This window comes from Ambystoma mexicanum, chromosome 14, assembly GCF_040938575.1.
Source record: "Ambystoma mexicanum isolate Mex_15411 chromosome 14, UKY_AmexF1_1, whole genome shotgun sequence".
In the NCBI taxonomy this organism is placed as follows: Eukaryota; Metazoa; Chordata; class Amphibia; order Caudata; family Ambystomatidae; genus Ambystoma; species Ambystoma mexicanum.
In genome coordinates this window covers 132281504-132299537 of record NC_090940.1, presented here as the reverse complement: position 1 = coordinate 132299537, position 18034 = coordinate 132281504, and the positions used below count along the sequence as shown (strand labels likewise).

The window sequence follows — 18034 nt, the reverse complement described above, 5'->3', positions numbered from 1 at the left end:
CACCAGGCCAGCAAGACGTTTGCGGAAGGCCCTGGCTGAGGATGGTGTGCCCGGATCCTCCTCCTCGTCCATATCCTGCGGATCTGGAGGATCCTGTGGAGGAGTAGATGGCGTCGAGGCTGGGGTACAGGGGCCGCAGCCGGAGGCTGAGGAGGCGGCGGAGGTTGCAGAGTTGGCTGTGGAGCCGGAGGAGATGGCTGCACCGGAGTCAAGGGGGAGGGGGGCGATGGAGGCGTCTGCGGTGCCCCTAGCATGGCAGGGAGGACTTCCCCGACGGCGTCCTTGATGATAACCCCCATCTGAGGAGAACTCATGAGGCCGAGGAACTTCTCGAAGAGCACCTCCTCACTGGCCAAAGAGGTGGCAGGGGGTACCAACAGGGTAGCAGGGGCTGCTAGAGCCGCTGCATACCCTGTCCATATGGACGCAAAGGAAAGTTGCCCTGCGCAAATGAAGGGTAGACTGTAGGCCACGTACCTGGTTGAAGCCAGTCCCACCTTGATACTCGTTCTTCGCCGAATTCCTGAAAGGGAGTCAGACAGGTGCCTCTTTCTGGCGCGGGAGCGATTTTATCGAGCTGTCTGCCACGTGCCTGCGACGTGGTGCTCGGCCTGCTGGGCGCGGCCTCGTCCAAGACTCTTGCGTGTGGATCACAAGGCCTACCCTGCTCCTCAGGTCTCGGCCCGGTAGGTGTGACACCCTCGACCCGATGGCAGGTAGAGCTGTGTTTAGGCGCCCCCTCAGACGTTTTGCCTGTATTAGGGCGTAGCCCCTCGGACGTATTGCCGATGTTAGGGCATAGCCCCTCGGCCATGGTGCTGATAAAAGGGCAGAGACCCTCGGGTGTAAACCCGGTACAAGAACCTTCCAGTCCCTCGACACTGCGGCCGGGAGGATCCAGGGATCCCTCGACCCGAAGGCCAGTAGCTGCAGCAGCCTCGGTGCATGTGCTGGTAGAAGGACCTGGCTGGTCCCTCCCACGCGGGAGAGTCCCTGGGAAGGAGTCTCCCTTGCGGCGTGCGCTGGAAAATATCGGCCCTACCTTGGGCTGGTTCGATGCTTCACAAATTTCTTGAGATACTCTGGAGGCGACCTCTGGAAGAGCTCCCTCCACCTGGCTAGTCTGTTCTTCAGCGCCTTCGATGACAGCGAGTCACACACCAAACAGGATTGCGAACCGTGGTCTGGGCCAAGGCAACGTAGGCAGAGGGCGTGGGGATCTGAAGTTGGGAAGAGCCCGTTGCAGGATGGACACCTGCTGAACCCTGTAGAAGTCGACATGCGCCAGGGAGGAGCGTGACGCCTGAGGACCGAGTACCTGAATGATAGATAAGACAAAGAGAAGACGTATCCATGCGTGGAATTACATGGCCAAAGCCAAACCCAGGAGCGCTGGTGAATTAAGCCTGTTCCTGTCGGCGCAGAAAAGGGGACTGAGGTGTGGTGCCGGAGGGTGTAGTCAGGGCAGTGCATGCTCCCTGGGCCGCACACCTGCGCACCTCTAAATTTAAAGGGGAAGGTTTTTTCTTGTGAAAAAGGTTCCGTCTCCCGTCCCTTGGAAGGGATGCCCATATAGTATGGAGGAAAGGGGACGGAACGTATGAGTAGAACAAGTTACTTTCTTACCTCGTAACGTTCTTTCAATGGGATGGTCCGACGACGTGTTCCATATCTATGACAGGTAATGTCCACAGCTGTGCTGCTTCGGACAATTTTCATGGACTGCGTCCTGCGTCGGTGCGCCGTCCCCGAGGACCTCCTTCGACGGCCGACGTCACCCGATGTGATAAGTAGGACGCATGACGCCCGTAGCCTCAGTTGTAGTTTTTTCCCCCAGAACGTGTGCCACCAGTTTTCTGCCAGTCAGACACACAATGCTTTGCAGAACCCAAGCTGCAATCGCAAAAGTAATTCTGCAACGGGGAAGGTAGGGAGGGAGCGATATGGAATACGTCGTCGGACCATCCCATCGAAAGAACGTTACCAGGTAAGAAAGTAACTTGTTCTTCGAGGGGATTGGGTCCTCCGACGTATTCCATATCTATGACAGACTCCCAAAGCAGTACCAAGCAAGGAGGTGGGAAAAGAATTTAGAACACAAATTTAGCATGCCCAATCAAATTGCGGAATAAAGGACTGCCTTGCCAAAGGCCAGATCCTGTCCTCGGATGGAATCGAGGGAGTAGTGACGTACAAAAGTATGTACTGAAGCCCAGGTGGTTGCATCACAGATGTGACAAATAGGAACACCCCTCTGCAGGGCAGTAGACGCAGCCACTCCCCTAGTAGAATGGGCCCGCAAGTCAGCCGGAGGGTCCTTACCCGCCAAGCGGTAACACTCGGAGATAGCTAAAATAATCCAACGAGACAAAGTCTGTTTCGTCACAGCTTGTCCCAAACGCTTTCCAGCGTAACCAATGAAAAGTTGATCGTCCACTCTGACCTGGGACATGTGCGAAATATAAAAGCTCAACGCTCTCCTAGGATCAAGCCTATGGAGCCTCTCCTCTTCCTTACCAGGATGTGGAGGAGGAGAGAACGCCGGAAGAACAACCTTCTGGCTCAAATGAAATTCCGAAACCACCTTCGGAAGAAAGGAAGGACGCACTCTAAGGACAACCCTGTCTTAATGAAACACAGTGAAGGGTAGCTTAACTGAAAGTGCCTGTAACTCACTCACTCTGCGAGCGGAAGTAACCGCAACCAAAAACACAGATTTCAGAGTTAACAGTCCCAAAGGGCAAGAATGCAAAGGATCAAACGGAGCACCCATAAGAAACTTAAGAACAAGATTCAAATCCCAAACGAGCACCAGAAAAGGTGACGGAGGGAACACATTAGTGAGCCCTTTCAAAAACTGAGAAATTAAAGGAATCTGAACATAGGAACATTCTTCAGACAAGCGCTTAAATATGGACAGCGCCGCCAGGTAAACTTTAATGGTCCCCACTTGCAAACCCCTGTGGGCCAAGGAAAGCAAAAAAGACAGAACCATGGGAATGTCACACTCAAGGATCACATTCTTAACTCTGCACCAGTCGCAGAACTTTCTCCAACGGCAACGGTACAGAGGTTTTGTTGCCGGCCGCCTGGCCGAGAGCAACACCTCCATCACGTCTTCAGGGAGGTCCCAATCCTTATACCTCAACCTTTCAGAAGCCAAGCGTGAAGGTTGAGGGATCTGACCTCTGGATGGAGAACCTGACCCACCTCCCGTGAGAGCAGATTGTCTCGGTAGGGAAGACGACGTGGAGGGCAGATGGACAAGTCGAGAAGGTCCGGGAACCACGTCCTCCGGGCCCACGCCGGAGCAATGAGGATCATCCGGGAACCGAACCTCCGTAACCTCCGTAGTACTTGCGGGATGACGGGGACTGGAGGAAACGCGTACAGCAGTGGGAATGACCACTACACCATGAATGCATCTCCTAAGGATCCTTTTGGAGGAAATTCCCGCGAGCAGAACCTTTCACACTTCTGGTTGACACTGGACTGGAGGCGAAGAGATCCACTTGAGGGGTCCCCCAAAGGGCGAAGATCTCCAGGAGAATCTCCTGAGCCAGCTCCCACTCGTGAGAGATCGTGCTCTGCCTGCTCAGAGCGTCCGCTGCCTCGTTGTCGGCTCCGGCCAGATGAACAGACGAGATCGAAACTTCTGCTGGAAGGCCCAGAACTCGAGCTGCATCACCTCCCTGCACAGAGGAAGTGACCCTGCCCCCCCCTTTTTGTTGAGGTAGTGCATGGCCACCGTTTTGTCCGTTAGATTGAGGACACTCTTTCCTCGTGCGAAAAGCCTTCAGAGCTAGCCTGATGGCCCTCAGCTCCAACAGATTGATATGGAGTCTGGACTCCGACGGAGACCAAGGACCGCTGACGGTCAACTCGTTGGCATGAGCTCCCCATCCCGTGAGGGATGCGTCCGTCACGATCGTCACCTCCGGCCAGGGCAGCCAAAATGGGGCCCCCTTCATCAGATTGCCTTCGATGGCCCACCACAGAAGGTCCTGGGCGACCGAGGGCGGCACCTGAACAGGGTCCGACAATCTGCCGGAGGACTGAGACCACTGGAGCTTGAGTGCCCATTGCAAAGATCTCATCCGCAACCTGGCCTCTGGCACCAGAAGAATGCAGGATGCCATGAGGCCGAGCAGTCTCAAGAACTCGGACATTGGGAGAGTCTGGGCAAGTTGAAACTTCTGCACCATCTGCAGAATGTGAAGAGCCCTCACCTGGGGAGGAAAACACTGCCCCAAGGAAGTGTCGAGCACTGCTCCGATGTAGTGGAGCCGCTGTGTTGGCGTCAAATGGGACTTCTTTAAATTAAGGGAGAAGCCCAGTTTGTGAAGGGAGTGGCAGGTGACGGACAGATGATCCAGGACTTGCTCGGGAGAGCTCCCCCTGATCAACCAATCGTCCAGGTAGGGGTAGACGTGAATCCCCCCTTTCCTGAGGTGCGCTGCCGCCACCACCATGAGCTTTGTGAAAACCCTCGGGGCGGAGGTCAATCCGAACGGCAGGACTCGAAACTGAAAGTGCGAGTCGCCAACCGTGAACCTCAGATACTTCTTGTGCTTGGGATGGATCGGCACATGGAAGTAAGCGTCCTTGAGGTCAAGAGACACCAACCAATCCTGAAGTTGAAGGGCCTAGAGGACTTGAGAGAGAGTAACCATCTTGAACTTGTCCTAGTTTGTTCAAACCGCGCAAGTCCATGACGGGTCTCAATCCCTGTCTTTCTTTGAAATCAAAAAATAAGGGGAATACCATCCCTTGTTCCTCTTCGCTACAGGCACCAGTTCTATGGCGCCTTTCTCCAGCAGAGCTTGAATTTCCTGCGAAAGGAGCGGATCCAGACTCTTCAAAGAGAGGTTCCCAAGTGGATTGTCGTGAGGCCTCTGCCGAAAAGGAAGACAGTAGCCGTGGGTTATGATCTCCAGAACCCACACATCTGAAGTAATGGCGCGCCACTCTACAAGATGCTGCGCCAGCCTTCCCCCAACCGGCGAACCATGGGACTTGGCCTCATGACTGAGTGGTAGCGGCTGCGGTGTTGCCTGAGGGCAAAGAGGCAACTGCCCAAGCGGCCTTGGCACCTCGAGTACCGTGTGTCCACCTCTGGCACTCTTACGGTGGCCTCTTTGACTGACAACTCCTTTTGCTTTACTGAAGGAGTAATAGCGAAAGGAACCTCCCCTCCATTGTTGTCCCCTAGGAGGAAAAGGTGGAGGTTGTCGAACTGCAGCGCCCAACGACTTCGCTGCAGCTTTGGAGGTCTGCAACCTCTCAAGGCTCTCGTCAGCCTTGCTGCCAAAAAGATGTTCACCGTCAAAGGGCATGTTGAGGAGCCGGGACTGCACATCAGGAGTGAACCCAGACTTCTGCAACCATGCAAACCTGCGTATTACGGTGCTCACCGCCATGGACCGGCTGACACAATCTGCCATGTCCAAATCCGACTGAACGGCCTCACACATGGCATCCTTGCCATCCTGAACCATAGCAAGGAAACCATCCCGTTCCTCCCCTTCGGGAATATGTTCAGCCGCTAATGCAACACAGTTCCACAGAGTGTGTGTGAAACGAGACAAGGCACATATGGAGTTGGCCGCCTGAAGCGCCATACCCCCTGAAGAAAACACTTTCTTCGCCCAGCCGTCAAAACGTTTGTCGTCCCTATCCGGAGGGATGGTAGGATATGACGCCTGCTTTGCCGGGGTCGTAGCCGCCTGCACCACCAAACTCTCCGGAGTGGGGTGCCTGGACAAGTAGCAAGGGTCGCTACTAGCTGGATGGTATTTTCGTGACAAAGACTTGCCCATTGCCGGGAGACTCTCCGGAGCAGTCCAAGCCGCCGCCACCCTTCTCTGCAGAGCCATATGAAACGGCAGTACCGGGTCAGTGGGGGGGACCAAGATCAAGGATGTCTGAGATCATCCTGAACGAACTCCCCAGGGGGAGCCGACCATCCCAAGTACTCGGTGACCCAAGACATAAGGCGCCAGTATGAAGAATCGGCATGAGTGCCAGGCTCCGGCCTACAAAACTCCACCTCCGGAGAGGTGTCCAGTCCACTGGCATCATGCAGTGACTGCCTCAGGTCATCAAACTGGCTATGGCCCGAGAGAAGCTCATCTGGTACCGTAACCGGAACCAAGCCTTCATCAGAGTCTTCATCACCCTCTGAAATGTACTCCAGGCGGTGAGAGGAAGACACCTGGGGACGAAAGCTATGCCTGACCTTAGCCAGAGCCTTTCTAGGGGCTAACCCCATCTCAAAAGGCGTCGAGGGCGCCAAATGAGTCGGCGCTGGCGTCGAGAGAATCGGCGTCAAGCAAATCGGCGTCGACGTCAGCTGCAGCGCCGCCAGCGTCGACACAGGCCTCGAAGCCGGAGCTCCGAGCGTGTCTCTCGACGACCTAGGCACCGACAGCGTCGACGACCCCCTCGGAGGTGGAGCCTCGAGAGAAATCATCGACGACATCGGCGTCACAGGCGTCGACGTCTTCCTCGAAGACGGCACAGGATCGCGCGGTCTCGAGCGCGTCGAGGACCGGGACCTGGAATAGGCATGGCGAGAACGGCTACCCTTGTCCGAGTGGGACCTTTCCCGCGAACCGTGCCAACCACCCGAGCCCGAAGGCGTACGAGCGGTGTCTCTCGACCGGTGCCGACCGACCCCAATCGGACCGGACCCACTCGGAGGCGCGGACGGACTGGTGCCGTGCGATTCAAGAATCGCTAACATCTGCTTCCCGAAGGAAGCCCATTCCTCCGTTGTCGCTTGCATGGTGGGATAAGCGACCCGCCGACGGGCGGAGTCCTTGGAAAAGGACGGGGAAGGCGACCGATGCCGGCGCTTCCGGGAATGCCTCGAAGAGGCAGAGGAGTGGCGAGACCGACTCCTGGAAGGAGACCCACTGGACTTCCGACGATGACGCGGAGAGTCACCTCTCGAGTCATCCGTCGAAAGCCCCGTAGACCTCGACTTCTGGGGCTTAGACACCCGACCTACCGACAGCTTCTTCTTGCGCTCCCGCAAGGCCTTGTCCGTGAGCGACTGGCAGTCGGCATAGTCGTCCGTATCATGGGCCTCCCCGAGGCACGAGAGGCAGGCGTTGTGCGAGTCTGTGACCGACATCTTGGACCCACAGTCCCTGCATTTCTTGAAGCCCAGACGCGGGGTTCAAGACGAAGTAGACATTGTCACAAACAGGTTTTCACAAACACCGAACAGGTTCAACGAACCGAGAAGAATACAGCAAACTCCAAAGAGTCGAGGCGTACCGGGATTCACAAAGCGAACACGTTCACGGAAAAAACGGAGCTGAGGCTACAGGCGTCGTCCTTATCACATCGGGTGACGTCGGCCGTCGGAGGAGGTCCTCGGGGACGGCGGATCGTCGTCATCGACGCAGGACGCAGGCGCCGAAGATTTTCCGAAGCACCACAGCTGTGGACAATACCTGTCATAGATATGGAATACGTCGGAGGACCCAATCCCCTCGAGTTTAAGTTTATTCAAGGATGAGTTCCGGAAAATGTTTGGAAAGAGACAATTGTCCTTGTAGGTTGATGGGGAGTTACTTGAGTTTAAGCAGGGAAATCGTGAGTTGGTTAGTTACATCACTCAATTGTCACGCTCACCTGATTCCCACGGGGGCGCTGGCCTGGTTTCGAGTGCTGATGCCTCTTCAATGGTGAAGCGCAGGGCTCTGAAGATGGATAGGACGGGCCCCTCTACTCTGGCTAATCTGGCTCGCAGGAATATCCTCCTGTACGTGAAAAGGGAATATTACAAACTGGCGGAATAATGCTCGAGCCTCCCACTTCCTTCCAAACCTCTTCGATACCCTTCCACGATCCCCCGTGAAGTCTCACCTTAGGGTCTGAAAGGACGAGCTCTCCATCCTGCTTCTGACGCAGGGGCGCGTTGAACCCAGTTACTTCACTGGATTGAGGTTGGATGGGAGTTCAGGTAAGCTTGATTATACTGGTAAGGCGCTATAAAAGTTCTATTGCAAGTTCAAAAGTTCAAGCTTTAAATAATAATGTTCATTGTCTTTTTCAGGTGATGAAAGAAGATTCCTTTGGAGACTTCTTGCAACAAAGCGCTAATGTTGATGTCTTTTCCCCATAGGGGCCGGGGTTCGGAATTCCGGAGATATGGCGCCGACCCGAAGTGAAAAGTGCAGTTCCAGTAAAGATCTGGTAAGTCCTAGATGAGCGCTCAGGTAATGTTTTTGCATTCGCTCATCTAATGTCTTTGTCTTTTTTCCCCATAGGGGCCGGGGTCCGGAAAATGCCTGGAAGCAGCAAGACCCGAAATGAAATGGGAATGACCCAACAGGCAAGTCTTAGAAGGAAACTGAGCTTTTCCTATTCCCTTCCTTCCCTCACCTTGTGTTCTTGTCTTTTTCTCTCTAGGCTCTGGGAAGTGGCTGCGGATCCGGATGATCGCTGCTGAAGATGGAGGCGCCCAAGAAAGGTGAGTGAAATGCAGCGCTGCAGCGATCGGAGCGAAATGCTTTTAAAAATGATGTCTTCCTTTTCAGGATCGTCGGTGAGATGTCTCCATGGTGCAGGTTTAGCAGGTAAGGCCTTCTTCCTCTCCAATTCTCTTCTTATCCCCCTTTGCAGGTGTCCCAGGATGCTGACAGGCGTGGCTGAAGTCCAGAAGCAGGAGCAGACACGGTGAGCGTCCAGCTGCTAGGTGCAGAACAACGCGAAGCACGTGTGGCTGTTCGGGTGGGGTTTAAATAGCTTTGGAAGAAGTTCCAGGTATGTATCCTTCCACCGATCAGGTATGTATCCTTCCCCGACCACACCCGGGTGGAAAGTAGTCCCACAGGTAAAGTAGTCCCATTCAGGCCTCAAGAGGGCCTGGATGTAGCAGCATGGTCTGCATCAGGTAAGTGCACATAAAAACACTTGAACACATGTCCAGCTTTATGAGCCTGGTGCCTAAGGCGCCAGGACTGGGGTCCAACATGAGCCTGGCGCCTAAGGCGCCAGGACTGCGTCCAAAGGGCCCCAGCTTGGGCCCGCTGGAACTTCCCTGGGGGGAATGATGCCTGCCTCTGGGGTTGCTGGGTCGGACCTGGCTCCTTGGAGGTAGGCATCATGACATCAATTCAGAGCTCTTGTTCTTGAAAGTTGTTGGCCGGAGGAGAAGAGGGCGTCCTTGTTCTACCGTGGATTACGAGACAAATTAAAGGATGCATTATCTGTAATTGTAGAACATCCCTTGTCTTGTGAGGGTCTTATTGTTCTTGTTATACAGGCGGACTTTTGTCTAGGGGAGAGAAAAAATGAGCACAGGAAAGGCTGGAGCGAGTTAAAACCAATTCAGCATGTGGCAAAGAATAGGGGAGAGTTGGTTCATAAGGAAGAGAAGGGATGACAACAGGAAAGTGCGAGGGCCTTTGTCAAAAGAGGAGAAAAACTGGAGAAGGGCTAACAACCTGTATTTATATTGTGGTAGGAGCGGACATTTTCTGTGGAATTGGCCATATACCCCAAAGAGGATCCAGACATCCAGTATCCAAGTACAACAGGTTGCTAATACGATTCAGGCGGCAGTGCTTCACATCACAGTAAATGTATCCTTGTTCATTGAAGGGAAGTTTAAAGGGTAGGGACCAGTAATGTTAGACTCTGGAGCTACTGGACATTTTATGTATTGGGGGTTGGCAAAATCTCTGGAAATTCCTCTGTTCCTCTGGTTAAGAAAGAGACAGTTGGTTTGGTTAGAGTTGTTGACGGATCGAATTTGACCTCCGGTCCGATTACCCATGAAACGGTTCCATTGGAAATGTTCATGATGGGTTATCATGGTGAGTTCATAACTGTTGAATTAATTGATGCTCCTCAGCTGCAGATAAGTCTAGGAATGCCGTGGTTGACTTATCACAATCAAGTTATTTATTGGTGCAGGATGGTGGTGGCATTTAAATCTAATTTTTGTAAGGAATGCTGCTTTGAATTTGAGAAAGGTAGAGGTGAGAAGGAGGAGAACAGAATTATTGCTTTGGCTAAAGGGTTTGGTGGAGGTCATTCCATTGGGGCGGTGATTGGAGATCTTCCAGAATGCTAGAACGATTTTAAGGATATTTTTGACGAGGTTGAAGCTGGCGAGTTGCCTCCTCATAGACAATATGATTGTGAGATGGACCTGGAGGATGGTGCAATTTTGCCAAGCAGTAGAGTTTATTCTCTGACTGAAAAAGAGAACGAATATCTAAAAGAATATTTAGCGGAAAATCTTGCTAAAGGGTTTATCAGGCATTCCCAATCTCCGGCCGCCTCTCCCTTGTTTTTTGTCCCTAAGGAAGACAGAAAATTAAGAACTTGCATTGACTATCCTTCATTAAATAAGGTGACTGTCAAAAATAGGTATCCACTACCACTAATTTCAGAAATGTTGGATCAATCTCAAGGGTCGACAGTATTTTCTAAATTACGTTTGAGAAGGGCTTATCATCTGGTGAGAGTCAAGCAAGGAGATGAATGGAAGACAGCCTTTAAGACCAGATTTGGGTTCTTCGAATACCAGGTGATGCCTTTTGGACTATGCAATGGCTCCTGCTGTTTTTCAATTTTTTATCAATGACCTATTAAGAGAATATTTAGATTTTTTTTGTAGTATATATTCATGACATTTTCATTTTTTCCTCAGAGTCTGGAAGAACACCAAAATCATGTTAGGTCAGTTTTAACTAAATTGTGAGAAAATCACCTTTTTGCCAAATTGGAAAAAAGTCAATTTCAAACAGACAGTTGAATTTTGGGGTTTTGTAATCTCCCCTAAGGGGCTGGAAATGGATGACAGGAAGGTGCAAGCAGTTAGGGACTGGCCATCTCTAACTCGTGTAAAGGAAGTGCAAAGCTTCTTGGGGTTCGCACATTTTTACAGGCGGTTTATTGAGGGCTTTTCACAAATCATTCTGCCGATCACAAAACTTTTAAAGAAAGGAGTGGTTTGTTTGGAGTGAGGAGGCAGAAGAAGCTTTTAAGAATCTTAAAGAAAAATCTGTTTCTGGACCCATTTTACTGCATCCGGATCCAGCTAAACCATTTTTCATTGAAGCAGATGCATCAAATTTGGCAATGGGTGCTATTCTATCTCTGCGTCATGTAGTTACTTGTCAGCTATATCCTGAGGCTTATTTTTCTAGGAATGTTTCAGTGGCAGAATGCAATTACACAATTATGGACAGGGAGTTGTTAGCTATTAAGCTAGCATTTGAGGAGTGGCGTCATTATTTGATAGGAGCTTGTCATAGAGTGACATGTTAACTGATCACAGGAATCTCCTTTTCTTAAAATCCGCCAAGACGTTAACGTTAAGACAACTACGCTGGTTGTTATTGTTTGCTGATTTCGATTTCGTCATCACATTCAGACCAGGAAAATTGAATGGTAAAGCTGACGCTCTTTTCAGGCAGAATCCAGGGAGTGAACAGGAATCAGAGTTGAGTTCTAAGCCTTTAATCTCAGAAGATCATTTCATTTCAGCCAACACTAGTGTGAAAAAGTCCATAATTGAAGAGGTTCAACAGAGTATGTCACCAGTGCAGATGAAAGATTGGGAAAGTTTTGATACGGCTCGGTCCATTGTGGAAGGTGTTCCTAGAATTGGTACCAGAGTTTTTCTGCCAAATGAGATGCTTCGTGAAAAGGCGCTGAAAGAATGTCATGATTCTATTCTGACTGGGCATCCAGGTTTTTGTAAAACTCTAGATCTGGTACGGAGACATTTTTGGTGGAAGTCTATGAGAGAGGATTTCTTAACTACGTTAAGACATGTGAGATTTGTGCAAGATCAAAATCTACAGCTGGTAAGCCGGCAGGTTTATTGGAACCTTTACCTATTCCGCCATGCCCTTGGCATACTGTGTCTTTAGATTTTATTGTGGATTTACCGTTAGATCAAGGATGTGCCAATGTTTTAGTGGTGGTGGATGGTCTTACGAAAGAGAGTCATTTTATTCCTATCGAGGGTAAGGCGACTGCGACAAATCTGGCGCAAAGGTTTCTTCAGGAAGTAGTTTGTCTACATGGATTACCCAGTCAAGTGGTTTCAGATCGAGGCTCTCAGTTTATTTCGAAATTCTGGACAGCTTTTTGTAAAAAGTTGGGAATTGATATTCAATTATCTTCAGGTTACCATCCCGAGACCAATGGGCAGGCTGAGAGAGTCAATCAAGAATTGCAAAAATATTTACACTGTTATTGGGAAGAAGGTCAAAGCTGGGTGGATTTATTATGGTTGGCAGAGTTTTCTTATAATAACTCTAAAAAAAAAAGACTCCACATTAATGTCCCCTTTCTTTTGTAATACAGGTTTTCACCCACGTTTTCTTAGAGAGGATTTGGGGGAGTAATTAGCTAATCCAGCAGTTGAAGAGAGGTTGCTATTAAACAAGGAAAGTTTGGAGAGTTACCAAAGCTTTGCAATTAAGTAAAAAAGTTTATAAACGATTTTCTGATAAAAAGAGAAAAGAAAGTCCAAAATATTTTGTGGGAGATCTGGTCTGGTTGTCTACCAGATTTCTCAGGTTGAAAGGAAGGAGCAAATTTAGCCCCAAGTTTGTGGGACCCTTTGAGATCCAAAAGTTGATAAATCCAGTGGCTGTGAGACTGAAATTACCCAGTAGTTTCAGAATACATCCGACTTTTCATTTTAGTCTACTTAAGCTGGTTTTTAAGGGAACCAGACTGGGGGATAAGCCTCAACCAATTCACAAAGAGCGTGATAATGAGTAATATGAGGTGAAGGAAATACTTGATTCAAGGATATCTAGGGATTCTTTGCAATACTTGATTTATTGGAAGGGTTTTGGGCCAGAAGAAAGGTCTTGGGAAGCAAGTGAAATAGTGCATGCTCCACTTTTGATTAAGAAATTTCATAAAACATTTTCTAGTAAACCTGGCCCTGAGGTCAGGGCGTAAAGAAGGGGGTACTGTCAGCTCTGATTCAGTCTCTGGATGTGTGAGTGAGTTTGATTCTGTCTCTAGGAGTGTTAATTTGGTTAATTGGAAATGTCTAAATGGTTTGGGCCTTAACTATTCCGATTACAGAGTGAAAGTAAATCCAACATAGAGCCGACCCACAGAGTTCTGATTGGTCCAAATAGTCACCTGTTGGACCAGATGGCATTCTAAACTGCCTTTCATCATCCAGCTCAATCCATAAAGGTCCTGTTTATTTAGTTCTTGAGTTTTAAGGCTTTAGTATTTAAGTAACTAATTTTATTAACTTAAAAAGAAGATTTTTGATCTACAACTGCATGGGACAAGACAACCTGTACTACTTGGTGAGAGCGCAGCATTTGTTTAAATATTTCTGAAGAAGAGTCTTCACTTCAGGAAAGCAATCTATGACTGTTTGCGAAAATCTTAAGAAAAAACGTTTAGTTTAGGTATTTAGTTAGGTTTGTTTCAAGAGAACTAATTAAATTTGAGAAATATCTTTTGAAAGCTCAAGTGAGGATTTATTTGCATGGCTAAACAGAGTGACTTTACTCTGAAAACAGAACAGGAGCCAATGTTCACGAACTGCTGGTCTTCAAAGGGGTACAACTATTTTTTGTCTCATTTCGCTGAGTAGAGTGAACGTTAGCGCCATGGTTTAAGGATTGCTTGGTCTTCGTTTTGAATATGCTGTGGAAACATTGTAAGCACTTTGACAGAAAACTGCATAGTGCGCATGAGAGAGAAGTGAGACAGTGTTCAGCCTGACCAAGCGCGGACATTTCGTTAGAGCGCTTGCCCGATACCCGTGGTTGTAGTGTTCTCGTATTCCCGTAACATTAATAGTGAGCATAAGGGACAAGCGAGACAGAGCTCAGCCTGACCAAGCGCGGACATTATGTTAGTGCGCATGCGCGAAGCCCGTAATCTTAGTGTCCTCGCCACATTCCTGTTACAGCGTCCTATTGTTTACTGTTAGGAAGATGCGTTAAGCAAGCGCGCGGACGCGTAAGGCAAGGTTTTAGTTTTCTCAAGTTTCAGTTTGGAAAAGGAGGCAAAGACATTCGCGCATGCGCAGAACTGCAAAGACATTCGCGCATGCGCAAAACAGTTTAAGGGCAACTATTTTGGCAAAAACTTTCTACGAAGTGAACACTTACTGAAGATTACCTCCAAAGGGTTTGAGATCAATTCACAATGGAAAGTTTAATAAAACAAAAACCTAATATTGCAAATTACCATGAAAGACTGTTCTACAAAGTTTGAACTTCATGATTATAGAAGTAAACTGACACATGGAATAACTTGGTAGGAAACAAACTCACGAGTGTTAAGAAGAAACTCATAACTGCCTCTTTTCAAAAAGTCATTTAAGGTTCTTAAAAGGAGGAATCACTTTTTCTGTGAAACTCCTATTTACATTTCAATAATATGAAAAGAGATTCTTCACTGTGAAAATCAATCCTCTAAGCAGTTGGCAGAGGATGCACAGGTACAACATTTAACTGGGTGGAGAGAGGAAGGGAGTTGTGAGTTAAAGGTATGCAAAGCTAATTTGTCTTCTGTTTATTCCTCCTCAGATTGATGCCTGACTGAAGATCAGAATATGCATTTCTTTTTGTTTTCTCCACTTCTCCCTTTCCCCCCATAAGATTGGTACTTCAGCTGTTACCCAGTTCAGTTGTTGCTCACACTTTTTGGGGAGACTGTGGGGTTAAGCAGCTTCCGCTGACCGAAGGCTTGCAGGACTGGATTCTCTATAAGCAAAGAGAAGGCATGGTAGTAGAAGGTCCCACTTTCTTCTAAGGGGTTCTTCTAAAGCACCTATCATGCTCTTCGTAGTTCTATTAAACCTCTCAACCATCCATTGGTCTGGGGATGGTAGGCTGTTGAGAACTTGTAGGTCATTCCACAGTTTTTCCACATGGTCTGCATGTAGTGGGACTGTAAAATTGGTCGCCCTGTCTGAGATAACCTCCTTAGGAAAACCTACCATGGTAAAAATACCAAGGGGGGCCTTAGCAACTGCCTGAGCAGTAAAGGTTCTCATATCGTCCTGGGAGGATAGCTTAATGGCAACGTGCGCGCCTTGGAGGCAAGACGACACGAAGCAACACAGGTTCGATCCCCGGGTCCGCGCTTGGAAGCCTCTGGGTGTTTTAAGCGCGTTATAAATACGCAACTAAGACAAAAAAAAAAACAATTACGCAACTGAAAAAACAAACAATTCCTGTAACAGCGCCTCGATGCCCGAGGGCTGTGTGAGCGCTTAAAAAAAAAAAAGCTAAATAAATAGCTATAGCTTCAGGATAAGTGGTAGAATGGCCTACCACAATCAATATAAATTGGTTGCCTGAAGATGTGGGAGGGTCTAAGGGAACGTTAACGTCAATTCCTACCCTCTCAAAAGGTACTCCCACCACTGGGAGAGGCACCAAGGGTGCCACGTTATTGGCTCCACTCTTGCCAGATGTCTGACAAGTGTGACATCTTCTACAGAACTTATATACATGAGACCCCATCTTGGGCCAATAGAAATTTAGAGAAACTTTTCCTTGGTCTTCTTAAAACTTAAGTGAACAGCCAAATAAATCTCATGGGCTAACTGTACAAACAGGTCCCACCACCCGAGGCACTACAAATCTTCTGTAGTCCCCTGAGGTAGACTCTATAGACTCACTGTAAAGGAGGCCATCCTCCCAGTACAGCCTGTGCTTCCCTGACTCTTGCCCATCCAGCTGGCAAGCTGCCTGTTGGCAAAGTCCTTCAAGAGTAGGACACTCTCTCTGACCTCTGCTGAAGTCTGCCCTACAGCAGCCACCTTCTGGAAGCAAAGTCTGCAGCTCATGATGGTCTTTAGGACCCAGATCTCCAACAGGGGTGAGGGCTTCTTCCAATCTGTTTCACCAGTACCTGGTTCACCATCTTCTGGTTGGTCCTCCCACTAAGCCTCAGCCGGTGGAAGGGTCACAGGTGTGACCTGGGACTGCCCTCTCGGGGATGTCCTTGTTTTGTGCATAGGGGTGATACCTTTCTTCTTTCCTGAGACCTTGGGTTTCCCCTTTGTCTCTTTCCTTGACCTGGAATCAGAAGTTTTTTTTCCCTGTAGACTGGGAGTTATAGGTACTTCTGTAACTTCCCACTGACAGTCATTCAAAGCTTTCTCTCTGGCCAGTCTAGTTTGCTCCTGCTTCTTTTTACTAGGAGGCCTGGCGGGGCTTGATACAACTCCTAGAGCTTTTAAGTCATTCCCCAACAGGACTCTCCAAGGCATCTCATTTTGTACACCGACGTGTATTCATACAGTCATATTGTTGCACTGGATGAGTGCTAGTAGTATTGGAACCATCTGGACCTGGCCTCCAGCAAGCTTAGTGGGGCCTTTGGGTGCTTTAGCAACATCCTGGGGTTTTAAAAAGGTTTCCTGACCATTTACAAGTACACTGTCCTTGTAGTATTCTTTTGTGTTATCTGGAATAGAGTTATACACATCTACATTCTGTTGTTCCGACAGACCCAGGGACACCAGTAGCACCAGGGGTTTCACTAGAATGACCCGTTTTCCCAAATGGCTTACCCTTCTTATATTTGTGGCCCTCTTTTGGATGGGAGGTTTTAAAATTCTCGTTGTCCTCTTTCTTGTGCTGCTTGCCCTCATCCTTTTTGTGAGTGGCCCCAGAATCCTTGCGAGTGGCCTTGTTGGCAACCCACAAGTCAGCAACCATTGCTAACTTCTTGGATCAGTCTCTTTTGAGTCATCCAAGTGCTGTCTCAGCTCAGGAAAGCAGGCATCAAAAATAGATACCAACAAAAACAGATTTCTCATTCCTTCAAAAGCTGTTCACTCTGTAACCCTTAACCCAACCATCTAAGTTTTTCCAACATTGACGCACCCAGGTAGCCCAAGGGCTAAAATTAGTCTTTTTGAGGGTCCTAAACCTCTAAAGGTACTGGGAAGTTGTTTTCCCAAATCCAGCTATCAAAGCTAGCTTCACATTCTCATACTCCAATCTTTCGAGTTCACCCACCTCCATTACAGCATCAGTTGCAACCTGGGGGAGCCTAGACAAAAGCCAAGGAATCAATTGATTTCCTGTGAGACCCTGAATCCCATGATTGTATTGAAAAGCACCCAACCAACCCAAATATAAAGATTCACATCATACATACTCACTGCTTCTTTGGGCAGGCAAGGCCTAGAGGACTATGGGAGAGAAATGTTTTCAAGAGACAATTTCTTAATTTCAAGAGAATGCTGCATTTCCAACTCCCCGTGTTGGATGTCTTGATTTATGGCTTCAGCTTGGGCTTGGATCATTTTAAATTACAATTCAAGTCTGAGTTTCTCAGGAGACCAACATTCTGGACCCAGTGATGAACCTTGTGGGGTTCCAGTGGATACAGGTTGAAGTAAAAGGGCAGGCTGACGCATAGAGGGGCTCCCTTCCTGGGTCTCCTCTCCCTACTCCGACTCTTCTAAGACATTAGAGTTAGACTCTCAATTACCATCCTCATTATCAATTTCCACATTTCCTGGGTTAGTAGGTGTGAAGGCCTACTACCCAAACTTTGATGATTCAACAAACTTGTAATCAATTGATTTTTATTTCCTTTAACAGGGAGATTCCTGACTTTACACATCTCTTTCAGTTGATCTACTGTTAAAATTATGAGGGCTTTCTGACTGAGTTTATCTATATTTGGCATGTTACAATTGCTATTCTAGTGGAGATAAGCCATGTGAAGTTTTTAGTTGAACCAAAGCAAATACTTAGTGTAAAAACTCTACAACAGATCCTCACCGCCTGCCACCAGTGTTAGGCAAGAGTTAAGCAGTACCCTTTTGGTGCACTACAACAATCTTGTCCTCCTGGCAATAGCGACCCACCTTTTGGTACAAGTCTGAACTACACAGGTTGGTAGTGTTGCAGAGCAGCCAGGCTTATCTCAAGAGGGGTCAATATGAGCAGTAGGGTAGTTGCACAGAGATTCACAGTGACACGTATCCAAATAAACACTTACACTCAAGGTTTCTTGATTAAACAATTATTAATTTATTTAA

At 48.6% G+C, this 18034-nt stretch overlaps 1 protein-coding gene across 2 annotated transcripts in view; it reads right to left on the bottom strand.

Annotated features, from left to right (window-relative positions):
* Nucleotides 1-18034, bottom strand: part of ZFYVE26 (zinc finger FYVE-type containing 26) — a 1501667-nt gene that overhangs the window by 1231911 nt on the left and 251722 nt on the right. The window lies entirely within an intron of this gene.